The following is a 24,712-nucleotide window of genomic DNA, read 5'->3' as shown; positions in this document are numbered from 1 at the left end:
GGCTGCGAGCCAAAGGCCAGGCTGATGAGGAAAGCAGCCACAGCTGGCCTTATAAAAGGCTGTGAGCCAGGAGCTCAGGCAGTGTCTCTCTAGCTGTGGAGAGAGATGGGCCTGGCTGCTTGGGAGCTCACCAGGGTATCTAGCGTGAAGCAGGGCTGGGGAAAGGCCAGAGGAGTTGGGGAGCTCCAGGCTGGAAAACTGCAAGCCTGCAGGCCTTGCTGAAGGCCTAAAGCAGGTACGGGGGTTGCAGAGGGGCAGCCCAGGGTTAGGCAAAGGCAGCAGGTCCAAACCCTCCTTGCCGATAAGTGGAACAGATCTGCCCCAGTGAGTCGGGGCTAGATGGTGACTGGCAGTAGCCACTGAGGCAAGGTGGGGATAGAGGGTGGGGGTTCCCTGGGGAGGGGAGGCCCAGAGACTGTGGTGGTACTGCAGAGGGGAGAACCCTGAGGGAAGGGGCACTGGGGTCCGGGAGGGACACAGTGGCCTGAGGCAAGTGGGACACCAGCCTGCAGAGGGCACTCTGGAGGCTGGAGAGCTAATTCAGGATGACCAGCAGGAGGTGCCTCACCGGTGAGTCATCGCTTCGCTACAGGGATCATCATCAAATGTATATATTTTGTAACAGGGTCGGGCCAGATGGCTATAGGAGAGTAATAGAAGGCAGATATATTAGCCCCAGGCTCAGTAGGTCCCTCTTCCTTTGGTAAGGTAACAGGGAAGGTTTCAGAACAATCAGGAACCTTCTGGAGACAATTAAGACCGACTGATTAGAACACCTGCAGCCAATCAAGAAGCTGCTAGAATCAGTTAAGGCAGGCTAATCAGGGCACCTGGGTTTTAAAAAAGGAGCTCACTTCAGTTTGTGGTGTGCGTGTGAGGAGCTGGGAGCAAGAGGTACTAGAAGCTGAGAGTGAGAACGCAGGCTGTTGGAGGACTGAGGTGTACAAGCATTATCAGACACCAGGAGGAAGGTCCTATGGTGAGGATAAAGAAGGTGTTGGGAGGAGGCCCTGGGGAAGTAGCCCAGGGAGTTGTAGCTGTCGCACAGCTGTTCCAGGAGGCACTCTAGACAGCTGCATTCCACAGGGCCCTGGGCTGGAACCCGGAGTAGAGGGCGGGCCCGGGTTCCCCCCAAATCCTCCCAACTCCTGGTCAGACACAGGAGGCGTTGACCTGGACTGTGAATTCAGAAAAACGGCCAATCTGAGGGCTGCCGTGAAGCTCCAAGGCAAGCAAATCCATCAATAAGCACAAGACCCACCAAGGTAGAGAAGGAACTTTGTCACAATTTCTAGTGGGGTACTGCAGGTATCAGTTCTTGGCCCTATGCTAGTTAACATTTTTATGAATTACCTGGAAGGAAACAAAATAATCAATAATGTTTGCAGATGACACAGACTGGGGGAGTGGTAACTAACTAATGAAGAGGACAGGTAGGCTAAGCACAAGCAAAAAAATATGCATTTTAATATAGCTAAATGTATACATCTGGAAACAAAGAATGTAGGCCATATTGGGAGGATCAGGGACCCTATCCTGGGAAGCAATGACTGAAAAAGATTTGGGAGTCATGTTAGATAATTAGCTGAACATCAGCTCCCACTGTGATGCTGTGGCCAAAAGGGCTAATGCGATCCTTGGACGTGTAAACTAGAGAATCTCAAATAGGAGCAGAAAGGTTATTTTACCTCTGTATTTGGCACTGGTGGTACCACTGGTAGAATAATGTGTCCAGTTATGGTGCCCACAATTCAAGAAGGATGTGGATATTTTGGAAAGGGTTCAGAGAAGAGCCACAAGAATGATTAAAGGATTACAAAACATAGCTTCAAGTGATCGAACTCCTTGAGTCTGTCTATTTAGCTAAACAAAAAAAAGCTTAAGAGGTGACTGGATTACATTTTATGAATACCTACACGGGGAACAAATATTTAATGGGCTCTTCAATCTAATAGAGAAACGTATAACATAATCCAATGGCTAGAATTTGAAGCTTGACCAATTCAGACTAGAAATAAGGTGTAAAATTTTTTAACAATGAGTATCTATTGGAACAACTTACTAAGGGTGGTGGTGACTTCTCCATCACTGACCATTTTAAAATCAAGATTGTAGAAAAACATCCAAAGATATGATCTAGGAATTATTTTGGAAAAGTCCTATGGCCTGTGCTATAGAAGAAGTCAGAATGGATTATCACAATGGTCCCTTTGGGGCTTGGAATCCATAAAACTTTATTAAACTATCTAGATTTAAGTATGGACGGGAGAGTTTATTGCAGGGGAAAAGGCTGAAACTCCTTTTACCCCCACATATTCATGGGTCTCTACAATTTTTGATTCTGGCTGGATTCAGAAGTAGATTTGCCAAAATACGAGAAAGGCTATACTTATGGTACACTACTGCTGGCCTGCCAAGCAGCAAGAAAGCAGAACACTCACCACAATGGTGTCTCTTTGCTTGGTTCCAGCCCAATATTGCAGATTTGAGAGAGTCAGGCAGCCAAGCTAAGCACCAAGACTTTTGACTGAGCTGGGAGCCTTCTGAAGTTTCCCTTATTGCTTCTTAAAAGAGATCAAGTCTTTCTGGGGTTTGAAGCATCCCAGTGCAGTTAGGTGTACTCTCTTGAGTAACTGCCACTATAACTATTTGTGATTCTGGATGTCCCTAGTTTACTCACTCAGTCAACCGGGGAGTGGAGCACCCACAAAGACACACATCTTGAAGAACTTCAGTTACTGCAAGGTGAGTAACTTTCTCTTCTTCTTCGAGTGCTGTCCCTGTGGGTGCTCCACTCTAGGTGAATGTGAAGCAGTTGGTGGGATTTTGGAGTTGCGTGAGGGACAATGGTAGACAGTACCGTATGGTTGACTATGGTGTCTGCCGTGGCATCCTGTGTGATGGCATAATATTTGGCAAATGTGTGGTCAGATGTCCACGTGGCCACCTCACATGTCTGTAATAGGTATGTTGTGAAGGAAGGCAATGGATGTTGACATTGCTCTAGTAGAATGAGTCCTAACACTCTCCGGTGGTTGAACATTCTGGGTCTGATAGCAGGACCTGATGCAGTCAGAGATCCACCTGGAGAGTCTTTGCCTAGAGATAGAATGCAAGAGCCAGTTGGACGTCGGGGGTATGTAACCCTGTTTCCTGTTGAGTAGTGTGAGGCTTGGAATGGAATACAGGTAAGTGTATTGGCTGGTTAAGGTGGGAGGTAGACACCACCTTGGGGAGGAATTTGGGGTGGGGTCACATAGTAACCTTGACTTTAGAGAAAATAGTGTAGGGAGGATAGGTCATCAGGGCGCTTATTTCACCAGCCGTTCTTGTTGACATTATGGTAACCAAGAAGCCACTTACATGGACATGTGTAGCAGGGATGAGCGCAGAGAAGTAGGTTGAGACTCCAGGAGGCTACTGGTGAATGAATCTCAGGGTAGAGATGCTGCAGGCCCATGAGGAAGCATTTAATGGTGGAGTGGGCAAAAAGTGAATAGCTGTCCAGAGTATCATGGAAGGTGGTAAGGGCTGAGAGATGTACTCTGATAGAACTGAGTGAAAGCCCGTCCTGTTTTAGTCCGAAAACACAGTCTAAGATGTCAGGGAGGGTTGCAGTCTAAGGTGTCAGGCATCTGTGGAAGCACCAGATAGAGAAGTATTTCCACTTTTGCAGGTAAGCCTTACGAGTGGAGTCCCTTCTACTGTTAAGGAGGATGTGTTGGACCTGTTCTGAGCAGGCTAATTCAAGGGATTGAAACCATGAAGGAACCATGCCATCAGATGAGTTTCCGGAGCCGTGGATGAAGAAGCTGACCGTGGTTCTGGGAGAGGAGATCTGGTCTGTCGGAGAGAGACCGGGGAGGACGGATGGACATGCATAGCAGGTAAGGATACCATGTCCATCTGGGCCAAGCTGGGGCAATAAGTATGACCTGGGCCTTGTCCTCTGTGAGCTAGCATAGAACCCTGTATATCCGTGGAATTGGTGGAAAAGCGTACCTGAGGAAGCTGTTCCAAAGAATGAGGAACGCATCCCCTAGAGATGCATTTCAGAGTCCCGCTCTGGAGCAAAATAGACGGCATTTGCGGTTTTGAGGAGTGGCAAACAGGTCTATAGATGGAGTGCCCCAGTAGCAGAAGAACTGTCAGAGTATCATGGGGTGTAATTCCCATTTGTGTTCCTCGGAGAAGTGTCTGCTGAGTGTAAGATTGATGTGCAGACGCGTCTTGATAGGGACCAGCAGTCCTGTGCCTTCTGGTCACCTAGGTTCGCTCCCCAACCTATCAGGGAAGCATCCGTGGTCAGCATGAGTACTGGGGAGTGTGGATGGAAGGTAACATCCGTGCATAAGTTCTCTGGTTTTGTCCACCAATGTAGGGAGGTCAATACGTTCAGTGGTGGAGTCTGTGTTATGCAGAAACTGTATCTGTTGGGTTTGTAATTGGAGTTGAGCCAACCCAGAAGGCATCTCATGTGCAGCCTGGTGTATTTGACCACGAAGGTGGTGGCTGCCATGTGACCAAGAAGCTGAAGGCAGGTCTGTGCCTGTATTCGGAGGCAAACAGAGATTGTGCGTATGAGATGCATAATAGTGAGGAATCTGTTGTGTGGAAGTGAAGCTCTGGTTTGAATCGAGTCCAGGTGAGCTCCAATGAACTCTATCTGCTGTGTAGGTATTAGGGTGGATTTTTGGAAATTCATTTGCAAGCCTAGACTGTGGAAAACGGAGATGGTAAAGTGTGTCAGTTTTAAGGTCTCGTCGTAGGAGCTGGGTTTGATAAGGCAGTTGTCTTAGTAGGGGAAAAGTATAATCCCACGTTTGTGGAGGTGGGCTACAACTACAGCTAAGGTCTTGGAGAATACCCAAGGTGCTGTGGAGAGACCGAATGGAAGTACTCTGTATTGAAAGTGGTCGTGTCAGAGTATGAATTGCAGGAAGCGTCTGTGTGCTGGATGAATAGATATATGGAAATAGTAGTCTTGTAGGTCGAGGGCTGTGAACCAGTCCCCTTGTTCCAGCACGGGTATTATTGTGCCTAATGTGACCATCTTGAATTTTTGTACACATACAAACTAGCCCAGTCGGCATAGGTCTAAAATAGGTCTCACCTACCGCCTTTCTTTTGGGTCAGAAAGTAGTGGGAGTAGAACCCTTTTCCCTGACGGTGCATCAGTACATGTTCAACTGCTCCACACAGGGCAGAGAGCTCCACTGCAGCGCCAGCCGAGGCTGAGAGTTCAAACCCAGCCGGATCCAATTTCTCAGCCTCTCCCCCCGGCCATGGCCCCGACCAAGCTCTCCACCCCCAATCAGCTGAGAGCAATGAGCAAGGGCGTGACCTTAGCCAGAAGAGGTGGGGCATGGGGCTGGCCTCCCCCAGTAGAAGCTTCACCCACTGCACATGAGCTTATTATATTAAAAATACACAAGTGTTCATGGGTTACTGTGGGATTGTATGTAACTTCTCTAGGAGATGTGACTAATGCAAACCTTGGGAAGTGTCATGAGCTTCAACGGATTCTTTGAAACAAACTCTGTGCTAGACAAACAAAGTTAAACTGGGAGGAGGGGAAAGCAACTTCACACCTCTGAATGCTTTGTTTTTTAAGTTGTGCTTTGAGGAGAAACCCATTGTCTGCTAATTGCCTGTTACATGAGGACTTGACCCAAATTGGATAGAAGAGTGACTCTCGGATTCACGGGTGTGCTGGCTATGAACTTATGACCACAGAAAAATCCCTGGGTCAGATTTGAAGGACTGCTCACCTGCCAGAGCCCTTGCCTGAGTCAGTTGGTGATCTTGGGTAGGCTTATTAGAATGCATGTAGGTTCTTTTATCGTTTTTAGTATGTTTGTGACGTAAGACCTTTACCTTAAGAACAAAGGTGCTTGCTTAGAAGGGACTGTATGATAATTTAACTCAACTGTGATAATTACACTGTTTATAGCCTCTGAGAACTGGCAGGTGGAGTCAGTCTGTATTGCTCCAGGGATTCACAGTATAGTCAGAGAACTGTGCAGTTTGGAAAAACCCCATGAAGCAGAGAGCAAGACACATGGTTCTCTCACCATAGAGGTGACAGTTGGGGAGCTGGAAGTCTGGGAATGGGTGCCCTTCCTGGACCACAGAAAGGGAATGCAGTTGCCCTGAACTGGGAAAATAGCCACTGAAGGCAGCCTGTGTGAACTGTGAGGTTGAAAGTAATTGATGAATCTTGGGACAGCAATCAACACTGGAGCAGAAAGTGGGCAGACACACTCCTTGGCAAGGAAGAAGCCTGGAAGATGATCCAGAGACAGAGCAGGGAAGGACAGGAGATCTTTAGATGAACCTACCCACCTGCAAGGAAGAATTAGGCATCCAAAAGTCAAGAACCAGGACAAGTTGAACAGTTAAGGGAGCTCTTATGCAGATTTCATTTATAATATCCTGCCAAAGCCTGTAATATCATTTGAAAGTCCTGTTCTATTTCAAAGTAGGACCACATTTTCACTAGTACCTACAGAGCCTGCATATGCAATCACTTTGCATGCAGAAATTGCATAACTGTACAACAGTACCAGATTTGCACATGCAAAGGGCTATTTGATTCTGTGATCTGTGCATACAATCAGAGAAGATTAGGGTGGAAGAGACCTCAGGAGGTCTTCTAGTCCAACCCCCAGCTCAAAACAGGACCAACCCCAACTAAATCATCCCAGCTAGGGCTTTGTCAAGCCGGACCTTAAAAACCTCTGAGGAGATTCCACCACCTCCCTAGGTAACCCATTCCAGTGCTTCACCACACTCCTAGTGAAATAGTTTTTCCTAATATCCATCCGAGACTCCCCCACTGCAACTTGAGACCATTGCTGCTTGTTCTGTCATCTGCCACCACTGAGAACAGCTTAGCTCCATCCTCTTTAGAACCCCACTTCAGGTAGTTGAAGGCAGCTATCAAATCCCCCTCACTTTTCTCTTCTGCAGACTAAATAAGCCCTGTTTCCTCAGCCTCTCCTCGTAAGTCATGTGCCCCAGCCCCCTAATCATTTTTGTTGCCCTCCACTAGACTCTCTCCAATTTGTCCACATCCTTTCTGTAGTGGGGGGCCCAAAACTGGACACGATACTCCAGATGTGGCCTCAGCGGTGCCAAATAGAGGGGAATAATCACTTCCCGCGATTCTTCTGGCAATGCTCCTATTAATGCAGCCCAATATGCCATTAGCTTTCTTGGCAACAAGGGCACACTGACTCATATCCAGCTTCTCAGGCCACATTTACACCACCCGCTGGATCGGTGGGTAGTGATCGATCTATTGGGGATTGATTTAGCACGTCTAGTGTAGACGCAATAAATCGATCCCTGATCACTCTGCCGTCGACTCCGGAACTCCACCAAAGCGAGAGGTGGAAGCAGAGTCGACAGGGGAGCGGCGGCGGCCGTCGATCCCGTACCACGAGGACGCGAAGTAAGTGATTCTAAGTCGATCTAAGATACGTCTACTTCAGCTATGCTATTCTTGTAGCTGAAGTTGGGTATCTTAGATCAATCCCCATCCCTAGTGTAGACCAGGCCTCATCCACTGTAATCCCCAGGTCCTTTTCTGCAGAACTGCCACTTAGCCAGTTGATTCCCAGCCTCTGGGAGTTCATGGGGTTCTTCCGTCCTAAGTGCAGGACTCCATACTTGTCCTCGTTGAACCTCATCAGACTGCTTTTAGCCCAATCCTCTAATTTGTCTAGGTCACTCTGGACTCTATCTACCTCCCCTGCCACCGCTCCAGCTTAGTGTCATCCGCAAACAGATATGAGGTCTGCAGCTTTATAAATGCAGAAATGTGAGATTTTGCAGTGTCAGCTGCAGTTTTGCAGACCAATTGAAAAGCCACTTTTGAAAATTTGGCAGATTACACAGCAGATAAATTTCCCCAGAAATTTAGGCACGCTATGTTGTTTTGAGTAACAGTTTAAAAAAAATTTTGGGAGAAAAATGGGATGCACTTATTTTTAATCAAAGATGCAAAAAGATGAAAGAATTTAACTTTAAAAATCACCTAAAAAGGCTTGTGGTTTTTTTTCCCCATTTTCTTGGTTAATAATTTCCATTTTTACAATAGGTGCTTGTTGAATGAACTTTTTGGAACCCTAACCACTGGTGACCAACCACTGTCACTTTGTCTTGCTATGCCTCTGGAAAGATGCAAGTGTTAAAAGTGCCAAGTCTTAGCAACTGTGTGTCCCTGAGGCCCACCGTTGATACATATTAAACACTACAACAACAAAAAGACAATAGGCGCCAGAGAATAGCAGAATGGGAAACACATGCTTGAGGATTAAAATGTTGTTATATGCAGGAAGACTATTCAGGCTTTCCAAAGTTTTAGCAGCTACTGTTGTCTGTGGGAATTTACATGAATTATATAATTTCAGGGCAGTGTGAAACTAGACAAGATTACCTCAAGCACTTGCACCCATTGCTACAGTATGTCCCTTCTATTTTGAAAGCATTTTAAGTATTTCAGGGGCCAGGTCCTCAGCTGGTGTAGGTCCACTGACCTCAATGAAGCTATGAAAATGTATGGCAGTTGAGGATTTGATCCCAGGACTCAGAATAAAGTGTTTTCAGGAATACAGGCATGTTGAAAATTTTGCATACTAGATCTGGTGCTAAAAAGTAGGATCTTAGAGGAAAAAAATCTTGACATGCTGCAAACAGACCTGAGCTAGAAAGTATGGAACTGAAGGTGTAGGATACATAATGGAGATGTAATCACAGCAAAATAGGATGGATCAGACCCTTTGAGCTTTTCTTTCCATATTTCTGTTACAATTCCTGTAGGCCAAAATTTTCAATTCAAGTTGAGCAACTAAAACTAGGGCAAAAATTCCCTCTGCAGTACACATTCTAGATCTCCTATTTTGCATTCATCCTGCTTGTGTGACACCAAGAACTTCCCCCTACTTTGTATTTTCCTTCCTGATGCATTACCCTCTGTTTACCATATGTTATTTTACTTCCTCTTTGTTAAAGCTACTCTATTGCTCAAGGCTATGACATTGAAACACAGGAAGATAATTTTGTTATACATTAACTTCTACATATCAGGTTTCATGGAAATGGATTAAAGTACCGATCCCACTAAACTCAGTGGGAGTTTACCTAATTAGGAAGAAGACTGGGTGTAAAATGAGAAGGCTGGCTCCTTAAATACAATCCATATCATAATTGATCAAAGTCTACAAGGTAAATAGAGATCAGTTTCAGACATGAGATAAATGCAAGGTATTTCTAATGCCATGCACCTTTGGAAATACCTACGTGATTTGGGGAAGAAGGGAAGGAAGGGGGAACTTAATCTGCCCTCGCTAACACTGGCTTCTGACTATGTTACCCAGAGCATGGAGCCGCTGCAACGGAACTTTACACCACAAGGGATGTTACAGGATCATCTGCTCCTATACCCACTGCTCGTAAGGGCCTAAAGCTAGCCAGTGCCACCTCAATCAATGGGTGTTACTGGCCCTAGTGGGGTCATAACCAGACCACCTGGAAGATCTGCTAATTCTGTGGGTCTCCCAGGCAGAAGAAGCTTCTAGCAGAACTGCTAGGGGGAATCCCAGCCACAATTTAAAGCTGCCTCCCTGGTGAAACTTTCCAGCTATCACCATCATCTCCAGGTTGCATCTTCTCTGTTAGCACAGGGCTTTACAGTTGGTGAAAGTGGAGATGAATAAAATCCTAAGTCTGCATTACTGACAACATCTAGAAAATGCAAAACAAAGCAACACTTCAAATGTTTGAAAACCCTTTTCTTTTTCTACTCTGAACTTCAGGGTCTGCAAAATATTTTGCCTTGCTTGAGGCGGTAGAACAGACGGTCCAGGCTCCAACCACCATTATATGAGAGTTGAATGGAAACAACTTTCTGCAAATATCAGACCCATTTCAGGTCTTGCACAAATTCAGTTACCATAAAAGTTAGGGTGGCTCTGAGATGTGGAAAAAGGGAAGCCACACCAGCTAGGTCTCCCCAAGAGACTAGCAAATTTCCTCATTCCTACCTGCTATGCCCCCTTTTCCCGTTCCACAGAAGACAGCAGAGGTGCATTCCCCCACATCATCACAGGGCAGGGACCATCAACATTACCTGCCTTTCCTCATTCCTCCTTGCTCTCTTACTTCTCCTCTCCTCAGCCAAAGTGCAGGAGCCCTTGAGTTAAAATGCTGCTGTGGGTAACTGCGTGGCACAAGGTAGAAAATATCAGCCCACCTACAACCCCAGTTCTTCAGGACCAAAGATTATTATTTTTCCATGATATATCAGCCTATCTGAATGGCACTTGTTACTTCTAGTGCAATATGCATCAGAACTTCTCATATACATAACATTTCCAGCTAGTGAAGCTCTTAACTCACATGGGGGGAAAAAATCTGTTCTGAAACCAAAGATCAAGGATTCTGTTCCTGAGACATCATGGGTGCGGACCCCGATTTGAAAGGTTGGTTTTGGAATTCATATTGCCTTCTTACAGAATGCGTTTGTATAAATAGTCAGCTGACTGGTGCAAGGAAAAGAGCTGAAAACAAGAACTAGTCAATAGAAAAAGAAACTTGAAAAGAGAGGAAGAGCTGTTTCAATAGTCTCATTTATAATAGATAAAGAAAGGGAAAAGAACATCTGGTGACTAGAGAGCATAACTCATGATAGCCTTGAATTGTTCAGATTGGCAACTGGGCCCTGAATTCCTAGGTACCCACACACTCTGCAACTATCTTAAATTTGCATTTGTACATGATGTACTGGCTAGTGGGTTTGTATACTGCTTCCCTTCAGATGGTGTCATACTCCCTCACTTGCATGTATCTATTGGACAGGTCATGCTAGTTAGCAAACACCTGCATTTTAGCAGAGGAGGGTCCTAAGTTTTATTTCCTAAAATCTGTGCTAATTCAGATATTGTTCCTGACATTACAGTACTAGTACCATAAGAGATACAACATGAATAGATGGGTGTGGCCCAGGGTTATACTGTAAAGGTACTGGCAAGTGGGGAAATACAGTAACTCCTCACTTAATGTTGTAGTTATGTTCCTGAAAAATGTGACTTTAAGCGAAACGATGTTAAATAAATCCAGTTTTCTCATAAGAATTAATATAAATGGAGGGGGGGGGTTGGGCTATAAACCGGAGTTTCAGTGGGAGTTCTGTTGGAGGAGAAGGTATTTGTATTTGGTTTTGTATTTGTATTATTTGTATGTGTAGAGGCTTGTAGGGGCTTTGTGCTGGGAGAGAAGCTGAGCCCTGATTAGGGGGCGGGGCTTCTCTGAGTAGGGGTCCTATAAAGGTAGCCAGCCAGTCAGGCAGCAGCACAGACAGTTGCAGCGGCACAGGAGCCAGCAAACAGCTGTAAACAAGGGAGTTTGAAATGGGAGTTTGTCTTGCGGTGCTCGTTTGGGGTTTGTTTTTGCTGTGGGTGCTGGCATATTGGGTTGGTTTGTGTTTCCCAGATTAACAGGGTTTAGGTGGCAAGGCTATGACAGATACAGAGGCAGCAGTGGGAGTGACCCAAGTAGTGGAAGACACAACGAAGATGACTGGATGTGGAAGCTGCGGTATGTACATGATCCTGGAGGGGGCACCTGGAAAGAGTTTTGTCTGCATGAAGTGCTGTCTGATAGAGCTGATGGAAGAAAAGATCCGAGGATTGGAGATGCAGGTGGAAAGTCTGGTTGAGTTTAGAAGGGGGTTCGAGCGGATGAGGGAGCAAAGACATGAGGCAGCTGAAGGGAAAAGCTCAGACTTGCGAATGGAAGCAGGACTGAAGAACTCTGAGGGGAGACTGCTGGGTGAGGAAAGTGGACAGAGGAAGCATGCGATGAGGAGAACCAGGCAGAGGAAAAGACAGCCTAGTGAAGGAGAAATAGAGCTCAAGAACAGGTTTGCAGAGTTGGAAAATGAAGAAGGGGCTCAGCAGGTGGTCACTGAAGGTGGAAGAGCAAGGAAGAAGAGAAGAGAAGAGCGGCTAGTCCCATAGGAAAAGGGGAAGACTCAATGGAGACTACACCAAATATGAGTCGCAGGAGGATACAGGATGGGTTGAAGAGGATTACAAGGGAGAATAGGAATGGAAAGAACTTGCAGCCAGAGGGAAAAGGGGATAGACCAGAGAATCGCACGGTCACTAGGAAAAGGCAGGTCTATATGATCGGGGACTCCTTACTGAGAAGAATGGACAGGCCTGTAACCAGAGCTGATCCAGAGAATAGAAAGGTGTGCTGTCTTCCAGGTGCTAAGATACGGGATGTGGACCTCAGGTTGAAGAGGATCCTAAAGGGAGCGGGAAAGAATCCACTGATCGTCCTTCATGTGGGAACAAATGATACCGGTAGATTCTCGCTGGAACTTATCAAGGGAGACTATGCCAGGCTGAGGAAGACGCTTAAGGAAATCAAGGCTCAGGTGATCTCCAGTGCAATTGTGCCTGTTCCTAGAGAAGGGCAACAAAGGTGTGACAAGATGATGACTATCAACAGATGGCTTAGGCGGTGGTGCTATAAGGAGGGCTTTGGGATGTATGGCCACTGGGAGGCATTCATGGCCAGCGGACAGTTCTCTCGGGATGGACTTCATCTGAGTAGGGAAGGAAATAGACTTCTAGGATGGAGGCTGGCACAACTGATTAAGAGAGCTTTAAACTAGGAATTTGGGAGAGATGATTGGGAGATGTCCAGGTAACCTCCACACTCGATTTTAACATTGAGGGGGAAGAAAACAAAGTAAGAAAGAATACAGCCGTGGGTAGGAGAATGGACAAAAGGAGGAAGGGTAGTATGGATACCAGTCTAATAGGTCATATTGGCTATAGAATGTCCGTGCCTAATCAGGCAAAGAATGTGAGTGAGGCCAAACAGCAAAAATTAAGATCTTTGCACAGTAATGCGAGGAGCCTAGGTAACAAAATGGAGGAACTAGAGCTACTGGTGCAGGAAGTGAAACCAGATATTATAGGGATAACAGAAACATGGTGGAATAGTAGTCATGACTGGAGTATGTGTATTGAAGGGTATATGCTGTTTAGGAAAGACAGAAATAAAGGTAAAAGGTGGTGGAGTAGCATTGTATATCAATGATGAAGTAGAAAGTAAAGAAATAAGAAGCGATGGAATGGATAAGACAGAGTCCGTCTGGGCAAAAATCATATTGGGGAAGAAAACTACTAGAGCCTCCCCTGGGATAGTGCTTGGGGTGTGCTGTAGACTGCTGGGATCTAATTTGGATATGGATAGAGCACTCTTTGAATGTTTTCAATGAAGTAAATACTAATGGAAACTGTGTGATCATGGGAGACTTTTTAACTTCCCAGATATAGACTGGAGGACAAGGGCTAGTAATAATAATAGGGCTCAGATTTTCCTAGATGCGATAGCTGATGGATTCCTTCATCAACTAGTTGCTGAACCTACTAGAGGGGATGCCATTTTACATTTGGTTTTGGTGAGCAGTGAGGACCTCATAGAAGAAATGGTTGTAGGGGATAATCTTGGTTCAAGAGATCATGAGCTAGTTCAGTTCAAACTGAACGGAAGGATAAACAAAAATAAATCTGTGACTAGGGTTTTTGATTTCAAAAGGGCTGACTTTCAAAAATTAAGGAAATTAGTTAGGGAAGTGGATTGGACTGAAGAACTTATGGATCTAAAGGCAGAGGAGGCCTGGGATTACTTTAAGTCAAAGCTGCAGAAGCTATCAGAAGCCTGCATCCCAAGAAAGGGGAAAAAATTCATAGGCAGGAGTTGTAGATCAAGCTGGATGAGCAAGCATCTCAGAGAGGTGATTAAGAAAAAGCAGAAAGCATACAGGGAGTGGAAGATGGGATCAGCAAGGAAAGCTACCTTACTGAGGGCAGAACATGTAGGGATAAAGTGAGACAGGCTAAAAGTCAAGTAGAGTTTGCAAAGTAGACCTTGCAAAGGGAATTAAAACCAATAGTAAAAGGTTCTATAGCCATATAAATAAGAAGAAAACAAAGAAAGAAGTGGGACCGCTAAACACTGAGGATGGAGTGGAGGTTAAGGATAATCTAGGCATGGCCCAATATCTAAACAAATACTTTGCCTCAGTCTTTAACAAGGCTAAAGAGGATCTTAGGGATAATGGTAGCAGGACAAATGAGAATGAGGATATGGAGGTAGATATTACCATATCTGAGGTAGAAGCGAAACTCGAACAGCTTAATGGGACTAAATCAGGGGGCCCGGATAATCTCCATCCAAGAATATTAAAGGAACTGGCACATGAAATTGCAAGCCCGTTCGCAAGAATTTTTAATCAATTTGTAAACTCCGGGGTTGCACTGTATGACTGGAGAACTGCTAACATAGTTCCTATTTTTAAGAAAGGGGAAAAAATGTGATCCGGGTAACTACAGGCCTGTTAGTTTGACATCTGTAGTATGCAAGGTCATGGAAAAAATTTTGAAGGAGAAAGTAGTTAAGGACATTGAGGTCAATGCTAATTGGGACAAAATACAACATGGTTTTACAAAAGGTAGATCATGTCAAACCAACCTGATCTCCTCCTTTGAGGAGGTAGATTTTTTTATACCAAGGAAATGCAGTGGATCTAATTTTACCTAGATTTCAGTAAGACGTTTGATATGGTGCCACACGGGAATTATTCGTTAAATTGGAAAAGATGGGGATCAATATGAAAATTGAAAGGTGGATAAGGAATTGGTTAAAGGGGAGACTACAGCAGGTCCTACTGAAAGGTGAACTGTCAGGCTGGAAGGAGGTTACCAGTGGAGTTCCTCAGATATCGGTTTTGGGACCAATCTTATTTAATCTTATTACTGACCTTGGCACAAAAAGTGGGAGTGCGCTAATAAAGTCTGCCGATGATACAAAGCGGGGAGGTATTGCCAATTTAGAGAAGGACCGGGATATCATGCAGGAGGATCTGGATGACCTTGTAAACTGGAGTAATAATAATAGGATGAAATTTAACAGTGAGAAGTGTAAGGTCATGCATTTAGGGATTAATAAGAATTTTAGTTATAAAATGGGGATGCATCAATTAGAAGTAACTGAGGAGGAGAAGGACCTTGGAGTATTGGTTGACCACAGGATGACTGAGCCGCCAATGTGATACAGCCATGAAAAAAGCTAATGCGGTCTCGGGATGCATCAGGCGAGGTATTTCCAGTAGAGATAAGGTGGTATTAGTACCATTATACAAGACACTGGTGAGACCTCATCTGGAATACTATGTGCAGTTCTGGTCTCCCATGTTTAAGAAGGATGAATTCAAACTGGAAGAGGTACAAAGAAGGGCTACTAGAATGATTCGAGGAATGGAAAACCTGTCTTATGAAAGGAGACTCAAGGAGCTTGGCTTGTTTAGCCTAACTAAAAGAAGGTTGACGGGAGATATGATTACTCTCTATAAATATATCAGAGGGATAAATACCAGAGAGGGAGAGGAATTATTTAAGCTCAGTACCAATGTGGACACAAGAACAAATGGATATAAACTGGCCATCAGGAAGTTTAGACTTGAAATTAGATCAAGGTTTCTAACCATCAGAGGTGTGAACTTTTGGAATAGCCTTCCAAGGGAAGCAGTGGGGGCAAAAGACCTATCTGGCTTCAAGATTAAACTCAATAAGTTTATGGAGGAGATGGTATGATGGGATAACATGATTTTGGCAAGTAATTGATCTTCAACTATACCTGGTTGTCATAAAAATAAAGGGAAGGGTAACCATCTTTCTGTATACAGTGCTATAAAATCCCTCCTGGCCAGAGGCAAAACCCTTTCACCTGTAAAGGGTTAAGAAGCTAATATAACCTTGCTGGCACCTGACCCAAAATGACCAATGAGGGGACAAGATACTTTCAAATCTGGACGAGGGGGGAACAAAAGGTTTGTCTCTGTGTGATGCTTTTGCCGGGAACAGATCCGGAATGTAGCCTTACAACTCCTGTTAAGTTAGTAAGTAATCTAGCTAGAAATGTGTTTGATTTTCCCAATCTTTAAAAAAGGGAAGAAGGAGGATCCTGGGAACTACAGGCCAGTCAGCCTCACCTCAGTCCCCGGAAAAATCATGGAGCAGGTCCTCAAGGAATCAATCCTGAAGCACTTACACGAGAGGAAAGTGATCAGGAACAGTCAGCATGGATTCACCAAGGGAAGGTCATGCCTGACTAATCTAATAGCCTTCTATGATGAGATTACTGATTCTGTGGATGAAGGGAAAGCAGTGGATGTATTGTTTCTTGACTTTAGCAAAGCTTTTGACACTGTCTCCCACAGTATTCTTGTCAGCAAGTTAAAGAAGTATGGGCTGGATGAATGCACTATAAGGTGGGTAGGAAGTTGGCTAGATTGTCGGGCTCAACGGGTAGTGATCAGTGGCTCCATGTCTAATTGGCAGCCGGTGTCAAGTGGAGTGCCCCAGGGGTCGGTCCTGGGGCCGGTATTGTTCAATATCTTCATAAATGATCTGGAGGATGATGTGGATTGCACTCTCAGCAAATTTGCGGATGATACTAAACTGGGAGGAGTGGTAGATACGCTGGAGGGCAGGGATAGGATACAGAGGGACCCAGACAAATTGGAGGATTGGGCCAAAAGAAACCTGATGAGGTTCAATAAGGATAAGTGCAGGGTCCTGCACTTAGGACGGAAGAACCCAACGCACAGCTACAGACTAGGGACCGAATGGCTAGGCAGCAGTTCTGCGGAAAAGGACCTAGGGGTTACAGTGGACGAGAAGCTGGATATGAGTCAGCAGTGTGCCCTTGTTGCCAAGAAGGCCAATGGCATTTTGGGATGTATAAGTAGGGGCATAGTGAGCAGATCGAGGGACGTGATCGTTCCCCTCTATTCGACATTGGTGAGGCCTCATCTGGAGTACTGTGTCCAGTTTTGGGCCCCACACTACAAGAAGGATGTGGATAAATTGGAGAGAGTCCAGCGAAGGGCAACAAAAATGATTAGGGGTCTGGAACACATGACTTATGAGGAGAGGCTGAGGGAACTGGGAATGTTTAGTCTGCAGAAGAGAAGAATGAGGGGGGATTTGATAGCTGCTTTCAACTACCTGAGAGGTGGTTCCAGAGAGGACGGTTCTAGACTATTCTCAGTGGTAGAAGAGGACAGGACAAGGAGTAATGGTCTCAAGTTGCAGTGGGGGAGGTTTAGGTTGGATATTAGGAAAAACTTTCACTAGGAGGGTGGTGAAACACTGGAATGCGTTACCTAGGGAGGTGGTGGAATCTCCTTCCTTGGAAGTTTTTAAGGTCAGGCTTGACAAAGCCCTGGCTGGGATGATTTGATTGGGGATTGATCCTGCTTTGAGCAGGGGGTTGGACTAGATGACCTCCTGAGGTCCCTTCCAACCCTGATATTCTATGATTCCTTTTGTTTAATGGCTGGTAAAATAGCTGTGCTGAACGGAATGTATATTCCTGTTTTTGTCTTTTTGTAACTTAAGGTTTTGCCTAGAGGTATTCTCTATGTTTTGAATCTGATTACCCCGTAAGGTATTTACCATCCTGATTTTACAGAGGTGATTCTCTTACCTTTCCTTTGATAAAAATTCTTCTTTTAAGAACCTGATTGATTTTTCATTTCTCTTAAGGTCCAAGGGTTTGGGTCTGTGTTCACCTGTACAAATTGGTGAGGATTCTTATCAAGCCTTCCTCTGGAAAGGGGATATTGGGCTTGGGGTGATATTTTCGGGGAAGACATCTCCAAGTGGGCTCTTTCCCTGTTCTTTGTTTAACATGCTTGGTGGTAGCAGCATACGGTTCAAGGACAAGGCAAAGTTTGTACCTTGGAAGTTTTAACCTAAGCTGGTAAGAATAAGCTTAAGGGGTCTTTCATGCGGGTCCCCACATCTGTACCCTGGAGTTCAGAGTGGGGAAGGAACCTTGACTCCGGTAAATAGACCCAATGGCCTGTGATGGAATGTTAGATGGGGTAGGATCTGAGTTACTACAGAGAATTTTTTCCTGGGTATCTGGCTGGTGAATCTTGCCCACATGCTCAGGGTTCAGCTGATCGCCATATTTGGGGTTGGGAAGGAATTTTCCTCCAGGGCAGATTGGAAGAGGTCCTGGGGGGTTTTTCACCTTCCTCTGCAGCATGGGGCATGGGTCACTTGCTGGAGGATTCTCTGCACCTTGACGTCTTTAAACCATGATTTGAGGACTTCAATAGCTCAGACATAGGTGAGAGGTTTATTGCAGGAGTGGGTAGGTGAGATTTGGTGGTCTGCATTGTGCAGGAGGTCAGACTAGATGATCATAATGGTCCCTTCTGACCTTAATATCTGAGTCGGAGTCCAGGGAAATTTTTTTCATCAGACCAAAAAATTATATTTTATATATATAGACACACACAGAGTATGTGTGTCTATATATACAAGCAATTTAATACTGTACACAGCAGTGAAGATTGTGAAGCTTGGTTGAGGTGGTGAAGTTAGAGGGTGGAAGAGGGTGGATATTTCCCAGGGAATACCTTACTGCTAAATGATGATCTAGCATTTAGCTGAGCCCTCAAGGGTTAACACATTGTTGTTAATGTAGCCTCACCCTACAAGGCAGCACGAATTGAGGAAGGGGAAACAGCATAGCAGACAGAGACACACCCCCTCTGTATGTGGGAGAGAGAGATGCACATTACCCCTTTAAGTACACTGACCCCACGCTAAGTACACTATTATCAGGAAGTTGAGACAGTAGCTGCGGCCAGGAAGCTCTCTCCATCCTGAGCCCTGTCATGTCCCCACCCTGCTCTATATGGAGAAGGGGTCAGCAAGGGGGCAGGAGCAGGGTGGAGGGGGACACCCTGACATTAGCCCCCTTTGCTCCCCCTGCACAGCAAGCAGGAGGTTCCTGGGAGCAGCTTCAAGGCAGAGGGCAGGAGCAGCACATGGCAGTGGGGGAGGGACAGCTGAACTGCCAGCAATTGATAGCCTGCTGGGTGGCTGCCTCACAGGGAACTTTGGGGAGCTGATAGGGAGGCTGCTGGTCCACCCTGGTTCCAAGCCCCCACCAGCTAGCTGCAACGGGCTGCTCTTCCTGCAAGCAGTGGACAAAGCAGGCGGCTGCCAAACAACATTATAAGGGAGCATTGCACAACTTTAAAAGAACATGTTCCCTAACTGATCAGCAATGTAACAACGAAACAACGTTAACCAGGACAACTTTAAGTGAGGAGTTACTGTACCACATCTGGCTCATTTAAAGGTTTCATCTTTCCAAGTAGAGGATTTCCTCACCCTGGCCACATATGAAGATTCAAGCTTTAATCAGTCTGGTCCAACATGGGAGCAAAATGCCAAACAAAGGATAGCTTGGTTCACCAAGAGAAAACTGAAAAGAGAATTATACAGCCCTTAACTGAGGGGCTTTGGTGAGCAGCAGCATTTCCCTTCTGGGTAAGTAAGGCAGTCGCTTTCCCAACATCTGCTTAGTTTGGAAGCTTTCTGGCTAGTTTCTTCCCTGAACCAAGAGGAAAGAGTAAGCCCTTCCTCCTTTCCTCATGGACCTGTCTGTACAGCAGAGATGCAAAGAAGATGGTGTTAAAGGACTCAGATGGAAGATTCTTCATTTCTTGGGAAAAGGATGGGGCAGGCCCTCTGTATGGTTTTCTTTTAGACAGTTACCCCAAACTAAGGTCAGCGAGGAAGGGTTATGTGCAAACACATCACAGAAAGTTCCTATATATCCCACCCTAGCCTCCCCCAGGTAGTAATGTGAATGCCAAGATCAGGGTCACACTGTATTTCAAAGTGACAGGCTTGATCAAAATAAGAAGGCAGCATTTTAAGCATGACTTTAAGAAAGGGGGAAAAAAATCTTACACATGGAAGTGGACTGATTTATGCTGCAATAAGTCTCTAAAGAGCATGAAAACTAATAATATAACCGAGAAGCCCAAGAGCCAATAAACTGCAATTGAATGATTGGCAAGTGTGTGATGACAAACCTGAAATGTACCCACAATGGGGTTTAGAGAAAATTTAAGTCCTAATCTTCCAAAACTATTAATTCCACCAGCTATGTGGAGAAGACAGGATGACACATTCAGCCCTATTTAAGAGTCTCCAGCTCAGTTTTCTTTGGCAAAGTCAACAGTAACTAGGACTAATTCCAGTTAGAGCATTTTAACTACTATGTTCTGATTATGATATTGTACTGACATAGCCTAATAAAATGCTAAAGAAACAAACAGTAGCAGTGTTATCACTATATTCATTTTGTGCCTTTCCTCTCAGGACTTTCCCTCTTCTAAAAAAAATATTCATAAGAATCATACTGACAATCTACTTCTAAACCACCACCAGCCAACCAAAAAAAAAAGAAAAGAAAATAGAGGAATTTAGTAATAACAAAACAACCAAAGCAAATAAAAATTCTAGAGTTTTACAGTTTGTTTATTTTTTGGTTCACCGATGGTTCTGAAAAAAAAATAAATCAGTTCAAGTTGAATCAAAATCTGAAAATTCCGAAAGATTTCAACAAACTAAAGAAAGTCAGTATTTGGGTAAATGTTTCACTCCACCCAAAACATTTTGGTTTGGGATGTTTTTCAAAGTGCTAGATTCATACAAAGGCCAGAGTAGGTGGTAGCAACTGTGACAGCAGAGTTCCCTTATAAGCTTTAGGCGAGTTGTTAGGGCACTTAGCTGGGATGTGGGAAACCCAGGTTCAATTCTACCCTCTCCCTAATGTGGAGAAGGGATTTTAAATGGGTCCCTCACATTGCAGGTGAAATGCCTAACTAATAGACTAAATCTTATAAAGGGACCCATCCCTACCTCCTTCTATTCTGACTCTTTTTTGCAAATCTAGCCCTTTGAAAACACACAAACAAAACATTTAAAGTGCAACACAATATTTAGTTCCCTCCACCTTCAATGGACTGTTTTGATTTGCTGTAGTTTTTTGGAATTTTTAAACATTAGGCTATGGATAGTTCAGAGTGGGTTCTCACAATCTCACCTGTTCCACTCTATATAAATAACCAATCATTGGAGCACATATGTAAACTTGGGCCTCTCAGCTCCCAGGTGAGTGCCCGACTGGGCTATAGAGTCATTCTCTCTTTGGCCAAATGACTATTTTAGTATTTATATAAAGGAAGAGAGCTTCAACAAGACAGATTGAGCAAGACCCACCCCAGACTACTCTGTAACTTAGACACACTCTTCTGCAATATGGGAGATCTAAGTTCATGTGTACTCTCCAGATCAAAGGGAGGAACTGACCCCAGGTCTATCCCACTCAGCTGACTGCCCCAACCATTGGGCTAAGGCTTATAAGAGAGACAGCATCTCCTCCTCCACCCTTTTGTAAATTGTGCCTCAGTATAAAAATGTTTTTGGCTGTATCTGTTCAGCAAATTGGTGTCAAATTCACAAATAGTTTCAGTTTGCTGAAAAATGCATTTTAGATGACTTTTCTATTCACCAAAAATATTTTCCCAGCTCTAATTTGGACCCCAAAAAGGAAAGTGCCAGAGACTTCATGAAGTCCACTAGGGACTTGGCTTTTGGATTTCTGTGCAATGGTAATGGGCAGGGGTGAGGGGATAGAGGTCTCAAAGGGTTCAAATATTATTATTATTATTATTATTTTCAGACCTGTGATTAGTCAAAGGTCTTGTCTTTTCCCTACTTCACAGTGACACATACACATTTGGTACCTCTCATGGAATGAATGGGGACATATTATTTAAACTTCACAAGAACCGAACGTTTACTTTATCACAAAGAAGAGTAAATGAATGTTAATGTGTAATTAAAACCCATGAAAAAAAATCAGACAAAGCACAGATCAATGTCAGAACAAAGGAGTAGTATCCTTGACTTGAGAGTCATGCAGAGACACATTACTGAAAAGAGCCACTGTAACAATGTTAATTAACAAGCCTTCAGAGGTCAACCATCTATCTAGTTCATTTTTTAATCATAAAGTTAATGTAGTTTGTAATATCAAGAATGCTTTGAGCAAAAAAGTTCGTGCATGGCAGCTACACTGATCTGGCCAGATAAAAATCCCATTTATACAGATACACTGCTTACACTGCAGTTTAACACTATGATTGTACAAGGCACTGTGCAAATGCTGAACTATTCTGAATCCAAAACAGTTTCCAGCAGTAAAAAGCAGATAGACCTCCTAGTGGCACTGGTGAGAGTACAAAACAATTCAGCCTCAGTAAAGAACAAAGACCACAGTGACATATGCTCATTATAATTGGAATGAGTCATGGTTCAGGTGAGTTTTTAACTTTTGGAATAAGGAGAGGAAGATGGTTGGCATTTATGAATTGGGAGGGTAATCCAAATGTAAGGCCTGATTTGAAGAAGAAGATGCTAAGATTAGAGTTGCAGAAGACAAAGGGAGCAAAGAGAAGAGAGGCATTGGTGGAATGTACAGAGCAGAATGAGCGTAGGAGGTATAGGTAGGGAAAGGGCTAAGTAGTGAAATCCTGGCCCGACTGAAGTCAGTGGGATTTTGGCTATTGACTTTCAGAGTCAGGATTTCACCCACGGGGTACATTTGAAACTGAAGAGGGGAAGCTTGAATTTGATGCAGAGAGAGAGAGAGAAGACAGTGCAAAGATTCAGGAATTGGTGGGGCGACCTTCAAAGAGCAGCAAGAAGCCAACATGACCTTGGCACTGGAGTTTCAGTGGAAGAGGATGTAGGAGAGAAGGCCCTTTCTGTAGTCTTTCCCCTTCAACTCTTGTCACTGCTGCAGAGTGCTGAGGTCCCCTCCCCCCGATTTTTTAAAGTTTGGGATAAAGTAGGAAAATGTAACCATCCATGATGTCATGATAATCACCAGGAAACCATGAGAAGGTAGGAGTCAAGAAAGCACACAGAGATGCTGGTTCTCAGTTTTTCCAAGGTATGTACACATAAAAGGATGGATGCTAGACTGATCCTGAGAGAGGAACAAATCCAACCTCCCCCCACACAGAACAATTCAGAAGAAACTGTATGGAAACTCAGGGTACATACTCATGCTATCCATATACAGATATGTGAAACTAGCATTAAAATAAAGAGAGCTTGATTCTCTACTGCCTTGCACTTTACATAGCTATTCATACCTCAGCAAAATCTAGAGCAAATTGAAATTTTTCTGATGGAACATTTTTTGTCATCAGAAAATGCCAATTTCTAGAAATCAAAGCTTTCTGTGAGAACATGTCAACACTGCCTTTATTATTATTATAATTATTAAAAAGGAAAAAAAATTGAAAATCGTATTCTGATAAGGTCCAAATGTTCTATTTTGACATTATTGAAGTGGAACGTTCTGATTTTTTTTGTTCTGAAGTTAATATTATAACACACAAAATTTTAAAAAGTCAAAGTTGTTTCAGTTAAGTTGAAATGAAATTTTCAAAAATTTTGTTTTGCAAGAAATTTAGAACATTTTGTTTCAATTCAGAATGGAAAGATTTCAAAATATTGGAATTTTCCATAGAACAGAAATTCCAAGTTTTGCCCAGCCCTAGCAAAATACTATTTTCCATTCACCATATGCACGTGAAAAATAAACAGCACAAGGCAGTCTCTGTGGAGTGTGAGGAAGTAGCATGTCTAGCAAGCGTTTGTCTTTTTGTACTTGCTATGTCATCCAGCATCAAATCCATTTAAGTCAATAGTAAAACTCCTATTGACTTCAACAACGCCAGGATTTCACTCAGAGTACTTATGAGCAGGGATGGATTGAATTTGAAGAGACATCATATACTCAGACAAACATTTTAACAAAATTTAATGGGTCACAAAACCTCACTCACCAACTCGTGTAATAGACTCAACCTCTGGCTGAGTTACTGAAATCCACAAATCATGGTTTGAAGGTTTCAAGTTACAGAGAATTCACCATTTACACTAGTTTAAACCTACAAGTGACCCGTGCCCCACGCTGCAGAGGAAGGAGAAAAACCTCTAGGGTTTTGGCCAATTTGACCTAGGGGGGAAATTCCTTCCCGACCCCAAATATGGCAATCAGTTAGACCCTGAGCACATGGGCAAGACCCACCAGGCAGATACTATCGAGAATTATTTCCCAGGTAACTCCGAGCCCTCCCCAGCTAGTGTCCCATCTCCGACCATTGGGGATTTTTGCTATTGGCCATTACCAATGGGCAGGGCTTAAATTCAGCTGGAGCCCACCACAGTAGAGCTCTGGTAAATATTTTCAAACCTGCAGGGCCAAAGCCCCAAGTTCCTGTGCCCCATAGCTGAAGCCCAGATCTTCAGGTGGGGGCACTCCTGAAAATAACTCTCTGAATTTAAACCCTGCCGATGGGCCACACGCCATCGTGGGCAGTCCCATTGTACCATCCCCTCCATAAAGTTATCAACTATGGCTGATCTGATTTCTTAATTATCAGGTAAGTCCAGCATCTGTAATTAATATACAGAAAGACTAAAAAGACTTTAGATTTAGCTTTTAGAAATTAGGATTTTGTTTTATAATTCCAGTGCCAACCAGAAGCTGCAAATGTGCTTTAATAATTATCAGAGGGGTAGCCGTGTTAGTCTGTATCCACAAAAACAATGAGGAGTCCAGTGGCACCTTAAAGACTAACAAATTTATTTGGGCATAAGCTTTTGTGGGTAAAAAACCCACTTCTTCAGATGCATGGAGTGAAAATTACAGATCAATATAATAATGCCTG

General features: G+C 44.1%; 1 protein-coding gene across 4 annotated transcripts in view; it reads right to left on the bottom strand.

The window, feature by feature from the left end:
* KCNIP4 (potassium voltage-gated channel interacting protein 4) overlaps positions 1-24,712 on the bottom strand; it is an 840,337-nt gene that overhangs the window by 375,792 nt on the left and 439,833 nt on the right. The window lies entirely within an intron of this gene.

This window comes from Chelonia mydas, chromosome 4, assembly GCF_015237465.2.
Source record: "Chelonia mydas isolate rCheMyd1 chromosome 4, rCheMyd1.pri.v2, whole genome shotgun sequence".
Lineage (NCBI taxonomy): Eukaryota > Metazoa > Chordata > Testudines > Cheloniidae > Chelonia > Chelonia mydas.
This window is presented reverse-complemented; position numbering and strand designations above follow the sequence as displayed.